This window comes from Haemaphysalis longicornis, unplaced genomic scaffold (assembly GCF_048455015.1).
Source record: "Haemaphysalis longicornis isolate Haplotype H1 unplaced genomic scaffold, Haemaphysalis longicornis Haplotype H1 scaffold_5, whole genome shotgun sequence".
NCBI lineage: Eukaryota > Metazoa > Arthropoda > Arachnida > Ixodida > Ixodidae > Haemaphysalis > Haemaphysalis longicornis.
In genome coordinates this window covers 41,044,579-41,066,586 of record NW_027526385.1, presented here as the reverse complement: position 1 = coordinate 41,066,586, position 22,008 = coordinate 41,044,579, and the positions used below count along the sequence as shown (strand labels likewise).

Sequence of the window (22,008 nt, the reverse complement as noted above, 5' to 3'; positions counted from 1 at the left end):
TGCGGCCACTAGGCGACGGACCGAGACATGGAGGGCATTCGCAACGCTACTGCGAGGCTACCTCAACTTTTACGTGGAGGCGCGAAAAATCTCATCCTTCGAGCAGCATCTTGATCTACTCGCAGCGGACCAGATAAAAACCGGCCTAACGGATGAGGCTGCTAAGTACGTTAAACTGCGTGAAGACAAAAATTGGTTTAAGGTCAGTGAGCTAGCCCCTCTCCTTCAAACCTTTGAGGAAGCGGCAGGAGAAGGCAGCGCGTGCAGAAGGTCCGGCAGTTCCGTCAAGGCCGATCTGGAGGGGGGCAGACAAAAGGCTGGAAGGGACTTAAAGCATGCAAAAGGCAAGCCCACCACGCACACGGTAAAACACCCCCATACCGACAGGGTGGTTGCTTGCGCTGCGGAATTTGGCGTCACTCTGTCCACCGTTGCCCCGACGCCAATGGAGATGGGCCAGACAATGGGGCCAAAGGGAGGGACCCACCCGCAGGCGAAAGATTGGCAGCGCGAGTGTCTGCGGACGCTTTCGTCCCCGTGCGCTCAAAACTACAAACGGTCAAGGTGAACGGTAAAGCAGGTGTTTGACGCTATTGTCGACACTGGCGCGGAGATAACAGTTCTTCGGGAGGGCAGCATTCCGGACGAACTAGTAACCACCCACGGCACCACTGACATCGTGTCAGCATTCGGCGAGAAGGTCAAAGCGAAGCTTGTGGTCGTACGGCTGGCAGTGTTCGGAGGGCAGTCGCTCATTCAGGAGATTGACGACGCGACGCCGGTGATGTACGCGCTTACCGACAAGCTGACGCACACCGACTGTCTGATCTCAGCGGACACCTGGCGGAAGCTGCAGACGCCACTTGGCGAGGCAGACAGCGCGGCCCGCGTAGAGGCTGTACAAACGCGAGCCCAGCGAATCACGTGCGAAAGCGAGAGCCTCCGTTCGCCAGAATCGCAGCCTTCTGAACCCACGCTCAACGTCAAGCCCCCATTACAAGAGACGGGCGGAAGCGAGAACCGTCGTATAGAAAATGGCGAGCATTCGGCCCCGGGCACAAACAGCGACGTCCAGAGGTTCCGTGTCGAACATCTGCAAAACGAGGCGCTACGCAAAGCTTGGGTAGACGCCGAGAGAAGCAAGGCGGGAATGCACATCATAGACGTGATGCTGTACCACAGAGACAAGGTGCTGGGCAGAGTGTACAGCAGTTAGTACTACCAGGGTCGCGCCGCAGCGCCGTGCTTCGTCTCGCGCATCAATCATGCTTGGGCCGTCATCTAGGCTTCCGCAAGACCAAGGCGCGTATCAAGCATAGCTTCTTCTGGCCGAACTTGGAGACAGACATTCGTGACTACAGCAGTCGGGGCCACGGTTGTCAGGTGCGATCGGACAGGCGGCGGGATGAACGGGTACCCATAACGCCACTGACGCGACCTAGGTTGCCTTTTCAAAAAGTCAACGTCGACGTGATCGGCCCTATCGACCCGCCGTCAGCGCGAGCGCATCGGTATGCGTTTTGCATAGTAGACCTGTGCACCCGATGGCTGGAGGTGGTTTACCCGAGGTCACTAACGGCCAAAGCCACCTGCGAGGCACTGCTTTCCGTGTTTAGCCGCGCAGGAATACCCGAAGTTGTGTGCTCGGACTGCGGCACCAACTTCACAGCCGCACTGACGAGTGAATTCCTCGCGAATCTAGGTTGCTCCCCGCGTTTCTCGACTCCCGACCATCCGGAAAGCAACGGCTTGGCCGAAAGGTGGAACAGAGTCTTTAAGAACATGCTTTTCCATGTGATCGAGAAAGACGCCAGGAATTGGGACAGGTTCGTCCCTTTTTACTCTGGGCCTACCGGGAAGTGCCCTTGACACGACCGGCGCGTCCCCGTTCCGGATGTTGTACGGCCGGGACCCGGTGGGACCGCTTGCGACACTCAAGGGTAATTGGGCGGGGGAGACCGAAATGCCAGCTGAGTTAGCGGAAACCCCTGGCGATTACTTCAGACAGCTAAAAGAACAACTTGAACTTGCGGCTGACGTCACTGACCTAACCGCAAGCAAAAAGCAAGAGTTGTACGCATCGCAGTAGAATAAGCACGCGTCAGTCAAAACGTTCACCGAAGGAGATACAGTGCTAGTCTTTGACGATACAAGGCCGGGCGAAATGTTCCCCAAGAACTAGGGCCTTACACCGTCAAAGGAAGGTACCACGAACACTCGTATTACGTACAAACTCTAGAGGGTCGACATTTACTCGTGCACGCGAACATACTGCGTCCGTACCTGCGTGAGGTGGCTGCGTTGAACGCTATGTTCCACGACGACTCTGACTTTGGGGATGTGGAATATACACCGCGAACCGTAAAACCGGAGCAGGCAAACGCCGGTGTCGCGCTGGAAAAAACCGTGCATCTGGACGACGCGACAGCCGCTCGAGTGCGAGGTGTTTTTGAGATGCACATAGCCCAGCTGTTCGAGAAGAAACGGAATCGCTAACGTGGGGGAGCACTGCATCAAGCTCTTCGATGGGGCCGCCCCCAAGTGCGGCCACCCATACAGGATCCCCGATGCTCTGAAAGGCGAAGTTAGCAAGCAAACAGAAGAACTTCTCCAGCTAGGTTTGATATACCGTTGTGAGAGCTGGTGTGCCCACCCTATTGTCTGCGTGCCCAAAAAGGATGGCTCAGTGCGCTTATGTATTGATTACCACGCGCTTAATGCGCAAACGGAAACCGACGCTTTTCCTATGGGCTGCCCGCAGTAGCTCATAATGCGCGTAGGATCGGCCAAATACATCACGCTCATTGACCTAAGGTGGGGCTACTGGCAGGTGCCGCTGGCAACCGATTCTCAGCTTGCAACGGCCTTCGTGTCGCATCTAGGTCAGTTTGCGTGGAAGGTCATGCCGTTTTGACTAAAAAACGCAGCCGCAACTTTCCAGCAAAACATGAATGACGTGCTGTCCGGGCACGAGCATTACGCGTTCGATGATGATGATGGTTTGATTTTATTGGCGCAAGGCCGACATGGGCAAAGAGCGCCAAACACAAAGTGATTTGATGAGGAGAGAACACGAATTAAAATCAGTTAAAAACTATGAGCACGGCTGGTGTAAAGGGCCAGGGTGAAGAACAAGAGTGGTTAAAAGATAAATATGGTGGCTGGGGTATAGGACCAGGAGTAAAGCTATGGGTGGTATGAGATGAGTTGTAAAAAGTGAACTTCTGATGGGAACTTAAAGGTGCGCTGAACAGAAAACATGGCATCATCTCCTAAGAAGTATGATGGGTGTGGTGGAATATGTCGTGTGTGTAGTTGAGGGAAGTGTTTGCGTCATGTAGTGTCGAGTGCCTTACATTGTATGAGGATGTGCATCACGGATAGGGCCTCTCCGCACCTGCTGCACAGAGGTCTTGGAGATCCATTGAGAAGGTGCGAGTGTGTTGCATGAGTGTGCCCTATCCGTAATCTAGCCAAGGCGACTTCAGTGTATCTATTGCGTGTGTCGGTGGTGTATGCTCCCAAGTGTGGTTTTATTACATGTAACTTGTTGTCTGTTTGTTCGCTCCAGTGTGTTTGCCATGTTTTGCGAAGTTGTTGTCTGATGTGTGTTTTCACGTCGGTGTAGGGTAATGTGGTTATGTCTACTGTATTCAAGAGTGTAGCAGCAGCAGCCATTCGATCCGCTGCTTCGTTCCCGGCTATACCACAGTGGCCAGGGACCCAGCAAAGGACTAGTTCAAATTTGTGGACATACACAGACATAATACCCTTGACTATTAGATTTACAACGTGACTTTTTGAAGACTTTGTTGACGACAACGCCCGCACGACACTGAGGGAGTCTGTATATATAATGGATTGTGGGATGTGACTTTGAAGGATATGATTAACAACAAGAAGTACACCATAAGCCTCTGCCGTAAAGATACTGGTATTACTATTAAGAGTTCTAGTGACATTAAGGCCGGGCCCATGCGCCGCGCAGGACACAGAGGTGGCAGTTTTAGAGGCGTCCGTATAAAATTCAGAAAATTGATACTTCTGCTGCAAATACAAGAAGTGCTGCAGAATTGCACATTTGGGAGCTGGGTTTTTATCTACATGTGTGAAAGATGTGTCGCATAAGACAGGGCGGAGATGCCATGGTGCTATAAAATCTGTTTGAGAACTTTGTATGGTGTCTAAAAAGGAGACAGAAAGCTCTGACGCTTCCTCTCTAACTCTGTAAGAGAAGGGCGCAGAGAACGATGGTCGGTTTAGGAGTAGTGCAGTCATAGACGCATCATCATAGACGCATCATTTAAAAGGGTGGTGTGGCATAGATGAAATTTTAAAAGCAAAAAGGAGATCTGTGTATGCTCGCTGACGTTGTAGGTTCCACTTATTACACTCCACATAGAGGCTTTCGACCGGGCTACTCAGGAAAGCGCCACATGCCAGCCGGAGCCCCAGATGAAGCACTGGGTCCAGCATTTTGAGGGATGTCTTACTTGCTGACCCATAAACAACACTTCCATAGTCCAATCGTGAACCTATCAGGCTAGTAAAAACACGTAAAAGAAGTTGTTTGTCAGCACCATATGAAGAGTGGGAGAGAACCTTGAGAATATTCATAGCCTTTAAGCATTTATGTTTAAGTTTCTTTATATGTGGAATGAACGAGAGCTTTTCGTCAAGGACTACACCCAAAAACTTCTGTTCATTTCTGACTGGAATTGAGACACCATTGAGTTTGATGTCTGGATCCGGCCGAATGCCACGCCTTTTCAAAAACAAAACACAAGTACACTTCACTGGATAAATTTTAAAACCGTTGCTATCTGCCCAGCCAGCTAGCTTGTTAACACCAAGCTGGACTTGGCGCTCGCAGATAGACAGATTACAAGACTTAAAGGATAATTGCTCGTCGTGTACATAGATTGAGCAGGAAATGGTTGGTGGCAGTGTCTTCCGAAGAGAGTTCATTTTTACAATAAACAAAGTGAACTCAAAACTGCACCTTGCGGAACACCGTTTTCCTGCACATGAACTCTAGAGAGTGCAGTTCCAACTCGCACGCGAAACGTTCTTTCAGAGAGGTAACTGGCAAGCGTGTTCCACATGTTACCCGACATACCAAAGGACTTCAAATCACTGAGGATGCCACACCGCCAAGCAGTGTCGTACACCTTTTCAAGATCAAAGAATACTGTCATACAGTACTGCTTATGGAAGAAAGCATCTTTAATATATGACTCTAACGCAACGAGTTGATCGTTCGTAAATCGCCCCGCCCTAAAGCCCGCCTGGAAGCTCTCGAGAAGACCGTTGTACTCTAAGAAGTACACGAGTCTCCTGTTTATCATCTTTTCGAAGAGCTTACACAGGCAGCTTGTCAGGGCAATGGGACGATAGCTAGCGGGAGAGGAAGGGTCCTTCCCTTCCTTCAGAAAAGCCACTACTATGGCCTCCCTCCAAGAGCGAGGAATGTGCCCCGAAAGCCATATGTTATTGAATAGATGCAGAATTGTTTCAAGGGTGTCTGAGTGTAGATGTTGTATCATAGTGTATGTGATTTTGTCTGCACCTGGAGCTGACGGCTTACATGTTGACAGGGCTGCCTTCAGCTCATGAATTGAAAAAGGAGAATTGTAAGAAGTGTGCGACTTGTTGTAATCACGCAGGGACTTCTTTTCCGCAGTTGTTTTGTGTTTCATGAAAGTGTTTGTGTAGTGTGCCGAATTGGACACGTGTTCGAAGTGTTGTGCAAGTGTGTTAGCCTGGTCTTCCAGTGTGTCCCCTGTTGTACTAACCAGGGGCAGGCTGTGTGTCTTTTGTCCTTTTAGTTTTCGTATTTGTGTCCAGACTTTGTGTGTGTCAGTGCATGAGTTGATGCAAGTGAGGAAGGTGTGCCAACTCTCTCGTTTTGCCTCACGGCGCACACGTTTTCCCAACCCCTTGGCCCGTTTGAACAAGAGGAGGTTTCCTGACGTGGGGTACCGACGGAGGATATCCCACGCCTTGTTCTGGGCCACTCGCGCCCGCCTACAGTCCTCATTCCACCACGGCCTCCGCTGGTTGCGCGGGGCACCAGAGGCGTGGGGAATGGACCTTTCGGCGGCGTCGAGGATGTGCGCCGTGAGGAGTTGGGTAGCTTCTTCAACGTGTAGGTGTCCTATGGATGTGTGGTGTAGTTTGGATGTCTCTGTAAATGTATTCCAGTTAGCTCTTGCTTCGTTGAACCTGTTTTGGGAAGATGGACTGCATGGGCCTTTACCTATATACGTTAGTGAGGTGGGGAAGTGCTCACTGCCATATGGGTCAGTGCCCACACCCCACTCAAGACATGGAAAGAGAATTGCCGAATCAATAGCCAAGTCAAGATTTAAGTATGTATTGTGTCCTATGTTATGGTATGTAGGCTGTTTATTGTTGAAAAGGCATGCTCCAGAGGATGTTAAAAACTTATCTATCAGGTGACCTCGGGCATCCGTGCGAGAAGAGCCCCAAAGTGAATTGTGTGCATTGAAGTCGCCTGTTAGGATGTACGGCTCAGGAAGCTGGTCGACCAGCGCTCAAAGTCAGAGCTCAGAAGTGCAAGATCAGGAGAGATGTAGATGGAGCATACCGTTATCAACCTATTAAATAATATTGTGCGGACGGCTACAGCCTCAAGGACGGTGTTCAAGGTGACAGGGTGGGATGCTAAGGATTTGCGGGCGATTATGGCCACACCGCCAGAAGAGTGTGTGCAGCCATCCCTGTCTTTCCTATATACCAGGTAACTATTCAAGAAATTTGTGTGTTTGGAATTAAGATGTGTTTCCTGGACACACATTAAATTTGACTGGTTGGCATGCAGAATCTCATGCACGTCGTCAAGATTATTCAGAAGGCCTCTGCAGTTCCATTGAACTATGTTTTCTCTTCACATTATGATGTGTTAGAGCTACTGGAGTGTGATTATTTATGTAGGGTCTTTCGGGGCTTGCACTCTTGGGAGGGGCTTTTTTGCCTTCTCTAGTGACCTGGACGTCGCAGCCCGTTCCTTCCGTTGCGTTGAAAGCCGGAAGGGCTCGACGTCCATGTCGTCATCTGAAGGCAAGGGGGTGCCCAGCGGACTGGGCCCCCTTGACGTGGTACCCTTTCGGGTGTTCTTTGCCTGCGCTGCCAGTGCCGAAGGCGTGGGGAGCACCACAGGTGGCACAGGCAGTGAGGCAGGGGAGGGGGTCGCTGCGACTGCCTCCGTCTCCATCTCCGTGCCCTTGCGTATGGTTTGGGCCGGTGGAGAGGAAGCAGTGGATGCAGCGGCATCCCCTACAGACGTTGTTGCCACCACAGCCGCTGCTGGGTGAGCGAGCGGTGCGGAGGCTGGCTGCATGGGGCAACCTTGGGGGGGGGGGGGGTGGGACCAAGTCCGACTCGCGGTACTGGGTCCCCGCCGAAACAAGACGCCGCTCCGCCCCCCGGCGAGCTGCGTCGGCGTAACTGCCCAGAGGGAAGGAGGCGAACCTCTTTCGCGCCTCGGGGAAAGTGATGTTCTCGTTTACTGTCAAGGCAATAATCTGTTTCTCTTGTTTAAACTTCTCACAACTTCTGGAATAAGCAGCATGCGGTCCGTGGCAGTTCGGACATGTCAAGTGCTCAGATTCACAATTATCGGTTGGATGATCTTGTGCCGCACATTTGGCGCACGTCAGTTTTCCACGACAAGAGTTTGTGCCGTGGCCAAAGCGCTGACACTTGTAGCAGCGGTGTGGATTCGGCACGTAGGGTCGGACCGGACATCTAACGAAGCCTGCGTTGACCGACGCAGGAAGTGTTGAGCTGTCAAACGTCAAGATGATGTGTTTGGTAGGTATGGTTTGATCGTTTCGGCGTATGGTTATTCGCCTCACTGCCGTCACGCCCTGATCATAGAGGCCCTCGAGCAGATTGGCTTCAGTTTCACTTATAAGATCTGGATCAGAGATCACGCCTTGGCAGCTATTAAGGCTGCGATGAGGTGTGATCTTGATGTCAACATTGACCATGCGCGTTTGTGAAAGGAGGTTTGCGGACTGCTGTTTGTTGTCTATCTCAATCAAAAGTTCTCCCGTTTTCAGTTTCTTAGCCTTGTACGACTTTCCGACAAGGCTTTCAAGATACTTGGAGATTAGAAACACGGACTGGGAAGTGATTGGTTTTGTCTTGTCAAGAGATTCCATGATCAGAAAGCGCGTGAAATTTTCGGGCTTTTGAAGCGAGATTGATTGCAAGAAAGGAAAAGATACTTCGGTGCGGCCCCTTTTCGGGGGCCGATCACGTCTGGGGGGGGGGGGTTTGGAAAATGCCATACGATACATTGGAAAGCAGGGAGACGGGGGTACTTTCTTCTTTGACCTTACCCTGGTAGTCAAAGAGGTCCCGGAGCTCCCTGCCTGGTAGACAGGCAGGGAGCCCATCGGCCGGAGCTTGACCAAGGCTCCGACGGCCACCGTTCACGGCTTCTAACCCTTTACCTTTCAACTTCTAGCCACGGTAGGTGACAGCTTAAGTATGGGGGGCTCGGGGTACGCGGTGTCGGCACTCACCGTCACCAAGATTGCTCAAGGTGCCCCGTGCGGGGAGCATTACGCGTTCGCATACCTAGATGACATCGCCGTGTTCAGCGCGACACTCTATGAACAGATTGAACACCTTCACCGTGTGTTCTCGACGTTGCAGGCAGTAGGCCTACATGCGAACATAGAAAAATGTCAAATGGCTCAGCGCTCAATCCGCTACTTCGGGCATGTCGTGGGTTCCGGCACGCCCGGGCCGGACCCCGCGAAACTAGAGGCCATTAACGGCCTGCGGGCCCCAAAGACCAAGAAGGAGTTGAGGTGCGCCCTGGGCCTTTGTGGTTACTACCGCAAATATGTCCCAAGGTACGTTGAGATAGCCCGGCCGCTGACACAATTGACGGGCAAAAGGGTGCCGACTCAAATTCCCTGGAGCAGTGAAGCTGACGAAGCGTTCAGGTCTCTGAAACAAGCCCTTTTTGGGGCTGTCTCTCTTGCCAGCCATATCTGGCGAAACCTTATGCGCTTTCCACTGATGCGTCCGCTGTTGCAGCAGGCGCCTGTGTGGCGCAAACAGCCGATGACGGCTCTTCATCTCCAATTGCGTTCGCGAGCCATCGGTTCATGCCAACGCAGACGTGGTGGGTGGGAAGCATTCGCTGTCATTTGGGGATTAAAGAAGTTCGAAGCGTGGGTTTTTGGTGCCCAAGTGAAGGTCGTCACTGATCATAACCCGCTCTCCTATATGACTTGCAGCGTGCCCCAGGGGGCGAAACTAACCTGCTGGGCTCTAGCCCTCCAGCGTTACAACGTAACCATCCAGCACTGCCAGGGCATCGCGCATACAAACGCTGATGCACTTTTTCGTTTTGCCAACGAATGCTGGGAGGAACAGCCGGCTCTGGTGGCATAGGGCCGAGGCAGAGGTGTGGCCGCAGGGATGACACCAGTGGGCATGCGGGTTCCTGCGAACCCTTTCGTGTGTGTGTTGCACAGTGCCATGAACAATCGCATTCCGATGGGCATGACTGCCGTCGAATGTTTTTTTTTCTTTTGTTTTCGCGGGTTGGCGCATCAGCATCTCACCGATCAGCGGATGGGAACATTCCTTGAGCGGACCCTTGCGTCTTATTGCTATTTTGGCTCATAATCTACCTTGGTGTCCCCGGGTTGTTTTGTTTGTGTGTTGTGGGGATCGCGACTTTCACGCGAACCTCTTTCTGGCTAGCTTCCCGTCGCGGCCAGCGTTGCACAATTGTGCGCCTCGCTCGCGCGACGGGAGCAATACGGGAGGGCGCCGGCGACCGAAGGGTTCGTTGTCGCCAGGGTGGAGGCGCTGACCCTTTTCCCCTCTGCCTTACCCGAGAACCAGTTCTTCCTCTGCACTAGCGCCACGGTTCGACGAGCGCTGGTGGGTTGTCGCATGACGAGAGGACGGTCTCTTGTCTTGGGAATGCGGTAGCGCGCCGACGTTTCGGCGCGCTGGTCCGGACCTCGGGAACGCGCCACAATGGGACGCGTCCGGGCGAGGTGGGAGACTGCAACCTCGCTCGCACACGCAGCGCTCCGCTGCTCCGGTATGCCATCGGTGAGTCGAACCATCTCGATCTCTAGCGTTGTTTAATGCCTCGCTCCCAGTGTTACCGTTATGCCCTACGATCAGTCTGTATGCAGTGTATTTGATTCGCACTTTGCAATAAATGCTGCCATTGATGTTTTGCCCTCGCCGCCTCCTGCCTTTGTCTCCTCAAACAACGGACCCGTCGGCAGCTGGCGCTCGCAAGGCATGTTTGCTGAGCGCGGATGGCTGCGGGGTGGGAAATCACTATAGTGTGAAATGTAGAACCCCAAATCTGACTCTCTCAGCAAGGCTGGTGGCGGCATGCCGCACCACACCAGGGAAATAACTAGTGTGTGAAATACAGAACCCCACATCTGGCGCCCAACGTGGGGCCTTGTTTGCGGAGACGAGCAGGAGGCACGGCAGCATCCTTAGTTCTAGCGTCGGACGATCCGAGCACAGTCAACAGACTTCAGGCCTAACGGACTGGAGCAAGTTATTAGCAAAGGCGAACTTTCCTGAGAGTGAGGCGAGTTATTTGTTGCTGCGGCGTTTTTATTTGTTAAGCGCCGAGTTTGCAGCAATCGTTTATATGGCAGGACATCGCTGCCAGTTAACACGTGGTCTCCGAATTTTTGTCGAGACGTTGTTGTTTATGGAAACTAGGGTTTCCGAGTTTGCATCCACGCGAGGCCACGGAGCCCGCGCCGTTGTGTCAGTCCGAAGTGAGTGTGTACGGAAGCTGCAATTTGGGTCCGAGTTTTTCTTTTTGTTTTGTCGGCTCTGGGAGTCGAGGCTCTGGGAGCCGTGTGGCCGGGCCACGTGTGCCGCAAAAGGCTAGCTGGTATTGCAGCCTGGCACGGGCGCTCCGATACCGTGGATTGCGGTAGGCGCCGTTCGTTCATAAGCTGCTTGTGTAGCAGCGAGCGTGTACGACCCCAACAAAGCAGATGTCTCCCCACGGCTGCACGTACGGGCACGTTCAGGGTTTCTTTCGTTTGGTCTGTTTTATTTTGATGTGTTTTTGGATGCGGGTCGTTTGCCGAAGTGAGTGACCCGAAGGCTTTCACAGCCGGTCCTCCCGACGATGGCATGACCTTGGAGACAATGCGAGGGGGGCACGGCGCGCTCCCTCTCTTTTCTTGATCGTCTCGCGCGAGAGAAAGGAATATCTCCCGCCTCAGGAAAGACTTGCTTTGACCCCTCGCTGCTTGAAAAACTCCTTTCAGCAGCGTAGCTGCTTTTGTTGTCGCGCCACGCAGGTGACTGGACTGAAGGGGTGCATCATCCCTTCACTAACGGAGAGAATAAGGCGGGACAAACTTTGCTTTCGGTAATTGTAACGTCGCCGGAGCTCTCTTGTTCGGCTCGAGAGACCAAACTCTGTTCACGTGAACTAAGCGCCAGTGTTTTGAAACGTATTTCAGCATTTTGTCGCAAGCGGTGTTCATGTGTGTGAACATAGGGCTGTCGTTAGCTGCAAATACTGTTTCTGCGTTCATAGGTATCAATGTAGCGTTATAGATGCGAGCAAATACTGCTTTCGCATTGGTGTGGTTAATCATCGCGCCGGGCGGTCGATGCGATCGTGTGTGTCGTTTGCGCCCTGTACCCTACAGGGTTAGAACAGGTTCTAGCTCTGTTGACATTTCAAGAGCGGTTGCATTGCTGAGAAACTTAGCAGCTGAACCATCGGATTGTGTCACCCTGCGCGCTGCAGGGTAAGGACAATCTGGCGTGCTTTGTTGGCGTTAACAAGCTGGTAGTTATGCCGAAGCCTTGGATGTTGTGATATTCGACATCGAACCACATCATCAATGGGATCACAGGGCTACTGCAGCCTGTTTTTTTCTGCCGTATACATTCTGGGGTTTGGACAATTTATTGGGCTTTGTTGACATTAACAGAGCGATGGCAATGCTGACAATTTGGCAATTGTCATTGGGATCGCACCACAAAGGCGGTGCGGCGCGATCGGAGAGCTATTTTTTCTGCCCACACTGAATGTAGGTGCGGTGAGTTTCTTTGTGCAGCTGAGCCACCCAGGCTTGGACTACATGATGGAGCGTGACTACTGTTCCGGACGACGGGTCGTCTGCAGCTGGCGAGCGTGCTGAAGCGGTGAGGTATACCGCCGCCAGCCTGGCCGAGGGAGTTTGCAGTCTCTGGTCGCTTTGCGGCCAGTGGCCATCCCGGATGTACCACCACTTGAGCAGCGCTTGCTTGGGCTGGCTGGTGCGATTCCTCCCGGATCTACCTCCCTGCAGACATCAGCGGGTGATGACCGAGCCTGCTGGTAACACTACCAGCGGTGGCATTGGACGAGCGAAAGCCGGCGTAGGCAACACGATATAGTGACGAACAATTTAATCGACGAAGGACGTTTCCGTCGCCTCTACTCCTTTAGTCAGGTCTCACCGGCGTACGCAAGAAATTTAGGAGAGAGGGATGTGTGGATCGCGACTTTCACGCGAACCCCTTTCTGGATAGCTTCCCATCGCGGCCGGCGTGCAGAACGCGCCTCGCTCACGCGACGGGAACCATACAGGAGGGCGCCAGCTACTGGACGGTTTGTTGTCGCCCTGGTGAAGGCGTTGACCCTTTTCCCTTCTGTCTTACCCAAGAACGAGTTCTTCCTCGGTACTAGCGCCACCAAAAGGCGAGGTCTGGGGGGTTGCGGCATGACGAGAGGACGGTCTCTTTTCTTGGGGACGCGGTAGCGCGCGGACGTTTCGGCGCGCTAGTCCGGACTTGGGGGAATGCGCCACAATGGGACGCGTCCGGGCCAGCTAGGAGACTGCAAACGCGCTCACAAGCGCAGCGCTCCGCTGCTCCAGTAAGCCATCGGTGAGTCGAACCATCTCGATCTCTAGCGTTGTTTAATGCCTCGCTCACAGTGTTACCATTATGGCCTACGGTCAGTCTGTATGCAGTGTATTTGATTCGCACTTTGCAGTAAATGCTGCCATTGATGTTTTGCCCTGGCCGCCTCCTGCCTTTGTCGGTCTCCGCAAACAATGAACCCGTTCGCAGCCGGCGCTCGTAAGGCATGTTTGCTGAGCGCGGATGGCTGCGCGGGGGGGGGGGAATAACTAGTGTGTGAAATATAAAACCCCACAGTGGGCATGTGCATCTGTTTTATGGACGTGTTTTAACGCGGGGTGCATGCGCCAGCCTGATCTGCTGCTTGCGAAGTTTGTGCTTTTCTCTGACTTGTCGGCCGTGCGGCTCAAACCTTTTTTTGCGCTAATCCATTTACTCTAGGGGGATTAAATGTATACTGCGTGGGAGGTGTAAGGTTCGAGCGGGGAGGTCAATGTACCGCAGCGCTACCCTCCTTCCCCCGGCGCACATCCGTCGAAGGGCCGCCGCCAATTAGGGCACCTGTATACGCAGGGTGCGCGCGGGAACAGGCAGAGCAGCGCAGGACAAACCACTTTGGCGGGGTCCGAGTGCAGATGCCGCCACACTGCGTGCACATGCCTCGATGCCGATTGGGAAAATCATTATCATCCAAAGGGTGCCGCTAGCAATTTGGCCGCCGGATGCAGGGGGCCCCCGCGTAAGCGCTGTCTAGACGGCGCCCGTACTGGGACAAAAGGACGTGACGTTGGCGGCGTGCTTGCATCACCTTGGGTGGGTGACGTGCAATGCATGCCTTGCCGTTAATTGTTTTCTTTAAGCTTTCCCATTCCCTCACCGAGGGTATTTATGTCGAGCCCAGCGAGAGGAAAGGGGTCTTCTTGCTCTGAACTTGCTGCAGGTCATGCGGAAAGTCCCACCTGCGCCGGCTAGATCCCGCCATGCTTCTAAGCCCCAGTGCGGGTTACTTCTGCTTCCTTGTATATGCCTTGTAAATATTCCTGTACATAAACAGTACATAGCTTGGACATCGGAGTCTGCCTTGTCCCTCACGGCGACACGAGACACCGCGGTGCACTCCTGGATACGGAGAATACCTGAAATTTACTTGGAGAAAGGGGTGTTTTTAATGAACGAAGACTGTATGTGGACCTCAGGGCGTCTTTAATGCTTAGTCATTTTCTGTTTGCAGTGAAACCACGATTACATGACTTTCTAGGGACCGTAAAAAAACGTCGTAAAACGCCGCCTTCATAAAATTCCAACAATAACGACTATGCCTGATATAGTTTCGCGCGACGGATTTGCAAGACACTTCAATGTTAACTACAAACTAGTTCTTTGCGGGGCTCGGAAACACAAATCACATAAAAAAGTAAATGCGACAAGAATATTGCAGGGTAGGGCCCAGTCCCGCTGTATTAAAACAAATATTGTACCGCAGTCCACTTCCGCTATTCCCGCCAGCCAGTCCGAATCCGGGCCCCCGCGATCGCGGCAAGCACATATGTGGAGCGGTCTCGAAGGAGACAGCGGGAACTGGCCCGTGGCACTGGTCGGCCACGCGCTTCACGTGTGCGTTTGGGTACAGCGTGTCAGGAATAAAATGGCTTCGGATAACCGAGGTCTTTAAAACATTGTTTCTACGGGGGCTTCGCCGACACTGGACTAGACCGTCGTAAAATCCCAGTTGTCACAAAACCCGGGGACATATTGCCGGGGTTTCACTATATACGTCACCATTTTGAGTTGGTCGCGACTGTGTAATAGTGCTGAGAACGGCAGAGATGTGCACGTGAAAATAAGGCTTCTGTTTGCTCAACCAAGAACGAAGGAACCCTTGCCATTTTTACTGAAACACCGGAGCTTCCAATATCCTGGCCGGTGTCATTTATTTGCTGAATCAACTGACTGCATGCTTCCGTTCCATTCACTAACTTTAATTCTTCCTGTGGTCCACAAACTATTATATACCCTTAAAGCTCTAGGAGTTCTAGAACAATCTTGGTGAGCTTTCGGAATGTGCGTACACAGCTATCATTGCAACATCACAATGTCCCGTAATAAGATTTTATTTTCGCAGCTCTGCAGTTTTAACTGTGTCTAGCGTTAACAATTTCAATCCCGCAACAAAGATGCCAGCCAGGGAAGTTGAAGAACTCAGATTACTATAAACGCATGCTGAAAAGATCGCTGCCAGGGGGCCGACACAGGCACCCGCTCCTCGTTTTGACTCCCGCTTTTCTCCTTGTATACACCGTCACTTGACATGCACGCGCTAGCCACCATCATCGATCGATTTCTAAGAATGTCAGAAACCGACGGACACCACGGTTGACCTGCTCCGATAATCAGCAGCGACAGGAGGCAGCCGTGAAGTCTGCCAACGTCAAAGCCGCTGCTGGGCCTACCTTCAGGCCTGGCACGAGCGGCCGCTCTCCAGCCATGCTGCAGGAAGAACTCCTGCTCGCGCCCTCCGCCACGACACCGGAACATAATGAATACGTGCCACCCGTGGCTTCCACTGAGATTGAAACGGGCTCCGACTTCCATAGTGCCTCTACGCATGCCGACGCCGGCATCGAGCTCCCGCCCCAAGCACGGACCCGCCGCCCGCCACGTCAACCAAAGAGGGCGCCGCTCACCAAATGGACTATGACCACCTCAGTGGCTGAACGTGCCCCACCCAAAACCCTTGCATGGAGGTAATCTACGCACGCCGCAAGAAGCCCTCAACATCCACACCTACACCACCCCCGGCCCCCGAGACGCCTCCAAAAGCGGTGCGTACCATACCACCACCGCGCTTCCCACCGGCCGCCCACATGATGGCCTTCGTGTCGGCGAATGGTCTACCAGCGACCTAGCGCGAGGTCTCGCAACCGCAAATAACCTTTCCCGACTCCGCCTTCCGCACCCTCGTCACCCTCCAAGTGCAACCGAACACCAACCTCATCGTGGCCTTACCATGTTCGGTTTCCGCCGACACCTCTCCCCCAAATACGTCCTTATACAAATCAAAGAACATCTCCTCGACCGCCTTAGCCGCGACACCCCCAAAACACTCCTCACCCTCGTTGCCAAAGCGGCCTTCGACAACGTTATTCACCAAGCTATCCTGGATAACCTCAACCCCACCGGTTGCAGCCACCGCACCTACCAATTCGTCACCGCGTTCCTGTGGGACCGCACTGCCAACCTCCGGCTCGGCCCTACCTTCAACTCCCCTGCCAAAGGCACACCGCAAGGCTCCATAAGTTGTCCCTTACTTTTTAATATCACCCTCCTCTAGCTCCGCAGCCTCCTAAATGCGATTCCCGGTATCCACCATGCAGCGGTGCGCAACAAGATGCCCTCCAGCCAGCCATCGACACCACCGTCGCCTACCTCCACCCCAGAGGCCTAACAATCGAACCAAACAAGTCCACCCTCCTTTTCCTCCGAGCCCGCATCCGCAGCCGCCCGCGTAACCCACTCCAGACCCACAAGTTACCATCCACGGCACTCCCATTCCCAAGTCACCACCCTTCCGGTACTTCGCATTCCTTTTCACTACGACGGCTCCGGCGCCATTCTTCTCCCACTGCTCCACAAAGGAATCACCCAACTCACTCACCTAATTCGGCGCATCCATGGCTCCACCTACGGTCTCAAAGAATCCCACACCTGCAAACTCGTTCAAGCCCTCGTCATCAGTCGCCTCACATACAGCTGCCCTTTCGTCAACCTCATGATACAGGAAGCTAACAAGCCGGACACTCTGATCTGCAAGACCTACAAAGCAGCCTTTGGCCTCCCTACCTACACCCCCAGCACACGCCTCCTCAAGCTTGACCTCCACAACTCCCTCACAGAAATTCTGGAAGCCCCACGCACTTCCCAGATGCACCGACTCTCCCTCACACCGGCCGGTCGACGGGTACTTCAGCTCACCGGACGCACGGCCCCTGTCACCCCAAACGCTCCCTAACGTATTCCCCTCTCTATTTATCAACGCATCCACGTCCCTCCCGTCCCCAAGCATATGCACCCCTTCTACAACCAACGCCGTCGTAACGCCCGCGGCCGATTTCTCGAAAAAGGCTACGCCACGGATCCCAAAAACCACTATACCGACATCGGCCAGTCCTCCATCCGCAACAGCACCGCCATCGCAGCCCTCACCTACGAGGGCCGCGTCTCCACCGCAGCCTCCTCACCACACCGCCACGCTCACCACCGAGTCCCTCGGAATCACCCACGCTGCCCTGACCCACTGCCACCAACACTACCTGATCATAATCACCGACTCACCACAAGCCGGCCGCCTCTATCACGCCGGCCTTGCCCCGCCAGCAGCCATTCGCCTCCTTCAACGCCTCCATGAAGACATTTACCTCTCCATTGTTTGGACCCCCGGCCACTTCGGCCTGGCAGGGAATGAGGCGGCCCACGCCGCAGCCCGCGCACTCATTACCCCGGCACTTCCCTCGCATCGCCTCAACCAAGCAACTCCCACACACCCCGACCCAGCAGCCCTGACACTTTTTGACCCCACGTACAATTCCATCCTCTCCCACTACCCCAACTCCCGACGGCGATAGCCGCTACCCCCGCCACCCTTCCCTCACCGCCCAACAATCCTACGTCCTCCGCCGACAACAGACGGAAACATTCTTTAACCACATCATCCTCTCCCACATTTCCCCTTCTTTCTTCCCACCCACTGCCCACATTGTCACATCCCTCTCAACACCTACCACCTCGTCTTGTCCTGCCCCCAACACCCAGACCCTCACCCCTCCCCTTCTCCTGATCAGTGAAGTCCGAGCTGACCAGCTCCGCACCGGAGCGCAAGGTCGCCCTGGTGCGGCGCGCCCTGGAGGCACCCCGGACAAGAGTCCTGTTGGACTTAGGAGGCTAACCACGCCCTTCTACCCCTTTCTTTTGGCTTAATAAACGCTTTAGCACCACCACCGCCTGCTGAAACGTACAGATAAAAGGGGGGGGGGCAGCGCACCCCTATCCTGCTTGCGAATTTAGTTTTTACCATTTCGGCACATAAATTAATAGTCAAGCTCTAGACTTTTGTCGTAGCAACGCCGCCTGTATAAACAGTGCCTAACGCTTGAGCGAAAAATGGCCAAACAGCCACTCTCCTGTTGCTCTCTCCTACCCTTCCCCGCTCCATAGCCTTCCAGCGTGCTTTCGTGTCCGCCAGCCAGCGCCGCTTCTCGGAAACTATGCAAAATAGTGGAAAGTTTGTTTAGCGTTCCCGAAGCGGCGCTCCTACGCCTACTTGTTTTTCACCATGCCTGTCTGTCTTGGTCTGTCACTGATAAAACTTCCTTCGTCACGAAGCAAAATCTCTTGCGCTGCCGCAGGCTGATGCCGGCTTTGCGCGCTTATCTACTCGGATCACAGGCCCTGATATTTTCTGAGTGGGGCATCCCCCCTCTATCCCCTCCGCATTTAGGTATTGTTTTGACCCCCCTGTTCGCACTCCGCATCGGTACGCACTTCTAAAATTGAGGACTATACTGTAGAAGCGCCCAGACAGCGTGGCGGGATCGCAGCTGCTTATCCTTTTGTTTCCTATAATTTTCTGAAGTTTACAAGCACGTGATATTATTGGAAAGTAATCGTAGAAGTAGGCGCCTGAACAAAAAACGTGCACGCAATTTTTTCTTCTCTAAATACTCCAGAAAGAAAAATATCAGTAAAATAATGGCTGCCCCATCCGAAAATATCGTTTTTCTGTTAGCTGTATGTCTACCCGACAATCAGTTTGTTCTTAGACTACTTCAGTCCGCCTCCGTCTTTATCTTTGGAAAAATGCAGCAAGTATGAAGCGAGCGACACGTTGAACGAGATCCCCAGTGCGCCACAGAACTAGCGCCCCGTCGCGGCTAAGATGTAAGCGAAACGGCCCTTGAAGCCCAACAGGCAAGCTGACAGACACACGTCGTAGAAGTGGGTGCAGCGTTCGCGACTCGCGAGCAGTGACGTAAGGCGAAATGTCCGCCGGCACGCGCCACATAGCGGATCAGCGCTTGAACTAAGCGTACCTACCCTTCCCATTGAAAAGCGCGTGACGCGTCAGGCAATGTTAATACAGGCGTTGGTCGTAGGGGCACCCGCCGTTATCAGTCCGTAATCGGCGAAAGAAAGGAGGCGACGGCGGTCCAGGCGATAGGCAAGCAAGAAAAGCCCCGCCGTTTATTTTGTAGTGGCTTAAGTAGCAACTGTGACGTCAGAGACACGTGGTTCTATACAGGCGCTAGGCACGGTGGATCGGCGCGTCATGCAGGAGCGCACTTTCAGCGGCACAGGAAACATTCCAGCACATCCCCCCTTTTTCACAATAGAAGAGCGTTTCTTGTTTTCTTTTTTTTGCGCGTGGCATTTAGAACATCCACACATGAACAAAATCAAGAACCCCTACTGGCGAGGGACCACGTACGGAACCTCATTCATCAATGCCGTAGCGGACTGGTCGCTTAACTACTCTACCAGACCTGGTCACAGTCACTGAAGCTGAAGGTACAGACGTTGAAATCCCAGCCTCTGAATCTGGAGGCACTGACGCTGAATTTGATGCGGTGGGTGGCTCCCCTTCAGTCGAAACCAATTCGGCTGACTCACTTTCATTTGGAAACTCGTAGCTGTCTTCACACTTCCCCTTTTGTGGCAAGCGGTTCAGCATTCGTCAGTTACGTCGCAGCGTAACCCCTTGCTCGGTTCGTATTATGCAGGAACGTGGAGTAGCGGCTGTCGCTAGCACCGTTCCTCTGGTTTTAATGTCCGTCACCCACACACAATCACCTGGTGTTAGTTTATCCAATTCCCTGGCTCTGTGGCGTTTGTTGTAGTGCTGTGCTTGCAACTTCTTGTTGGCTCTGTCTCTGGCCGCCGGAGCAAGCAGCGGGGGCTGCACTGGATCACGTAGTTGCGGTGCCATTGGAAATCGGAACATCGCCGGAACAAACGAAACAAATCGGAACAAACGGAACATCGCCAACACCTTCGCCAACTTTTCCAGCGTCTCGACGAACACGGCTTACTCATAAACATTCAGAAGAGCACGCTCGGCTCCCCCGTCGTCACGTTTCTTGGCCATGAAATCTCTTCAGAAGGAACTAGACCCTTGCCTGACCGCATCCTGGCCGTTCAAAACTACGCGCTGCCTGCCACGGCGAAAGACGTCCGCCGTTTCCGGGGCATGTTCAACTTTTACAGGCGCTTCGTGCCTAAAGCGGCCACATATCAGGCCCCTCTCCATGATGCGTTGGCCGGCATACGCGGCAACCATCCTGTCACTTAGACCTCAGCCTTAACGCAAGCGTTCGAAGACTGCAAAACTGCCCTCTGCAACGCTACACTGCTATCCCATCCCAAGCCAGAGGCGCCCCTGGGTCTTTTCACAGATTCCTCTAGCACCGCCGCCGGAGCCTCTCTCATGCAGCGCGTGGGAAACAACTGGCGCCCTTGGCGTTCTTCTCGAAGAAACTCTCTTCCCCGAAGCCGCCCCCGCCTTCCGGCAGCATCGTCGATGCAACCTCGCCCCCTGCGGAGGCGACCTGGCCAGCCTACTACAGAGAGCTTCTTGCCATCTACGAAGCAGTCGAACACTTTCGCCACATCCTCGACGCACAGCACTTCACCATATACACCGACCATAAACCTATTACTTCCGCCTTCTCCAACGCCGCGAAAAGCTTCCACTGGTCCAGCAGAACCAACTGTCCTTCATTGCTCAGTTCACCACAGATATCCAACACATCAGCGGAAAGTAAAACGTGGTCGCCGACGCACTTTCCCGCGTCTCGGCTGTCGAGCTACCAACCGTTACGACCGACGCCCTCGCCGAAGCTCAGAAAACGGACACCGAACTCCAGCAGCTCCTCGAGAATGGCTCCTCCCTTCAACTTCAAAAAGTTACCATCCCTGGGTCGACGGACGCTCTCTACTGTGACATATCAACAGGACGAGTGAGACCATACGTCCCTTTTTTGCATCGCCAAAGCATCTTCAACCAGTTACACAACCTCAGTCATCCCGGCATCCGAGCTTCTACACGCCTTGTGACTGACCGGTACGCGTGGCCCTCAATGCAACGGGACTGCCGCACCTGGGCACGCACGTGCATTCAATGTCAGCGCGCCAAAATCACCCGGCACGTCACCTCGCCACTCGGAGAATTCCCCCTCCCGCCGGAACGGTCTCCGCACGTCCACATCGAAATCATTGGACCCCTCCCACCGGCCGGCCCTTACCGTTATTGCCTCACCACCATTGATCGTTACACTCGTTCGCCCGAGGTGTGGCCGCTCGAAAGGATCACCGCAGAAGACATCGCATCAGCCTTCTTCTCCGGCTGGATTTCACGCTTCGGCACTCCTCGTCGAGTCACAACCGATCAAGGAAGGCAATTCGAATCACAATTCTTCAGGCTCCTCGGGCTCTCCACCGGGTTCGAACGTTCACGGACAACTAGCTACCACCCTTGCGCCAACGGGATGATTGAACGGTTTCACCGGCAGTTCAAGGCAGCAATCATATGTCACCCTCACTCAACCTGGCTCGAAGCTCTCCCCGCCGTCCCTCTTGGTCTGCGCGCAACTTTCAAGCCGGACATTCAAGCCACGCCCGCGGAACTTGTCTACGGGGAGCCGCTTCGCCTACCTGGAGAACTCCTCTCCGCTCCGACTACTGACATAACCAGCTCGGACCCTGCAGACTTCGTCGCTCGGCTCCGTCGCACAATGGGCGCGCTGCGCCCGTTACCAGCGGCACGCCACACCAAGCCGACCCCGTTCGTGTTTAAGGACTTGGCAACATGCTCGCATGCCTTCCTCCGCGACGACGCTGTACGCGCACCTTTCCAACCGCCTTACTCTGGACCATATAAAGTCATTCGTCGCGACGACAAAACATTCACCCTGCAAATCAGTGGAAAGGACATTCGCGTTTCCATCGACCGCCTAAAGCCATCATACATCCTTTCCCAGGAGACCACCAACTCCCGCACGCCTCCCGTAATTAGCCCACAACAGCCCGCAACGCCTAGGCCCACACCCT

General features: G+C 53.8%; 1 protein-coding gene across 1 annotated transcript in view; it reads right to left on the bottom strand.

The window, feature by feature from the left end:
* The window catches only part of LOC144138092 (4-pyridoxate dehydrogenase-like), a 236,464-nt gene that overhangs the window by 55,159 nt on the left and 159,297 nt on the right, over positions 1-22,008 (bottom strand). The gene's annotated exons all lie outside the window — the stretch shown is intronic.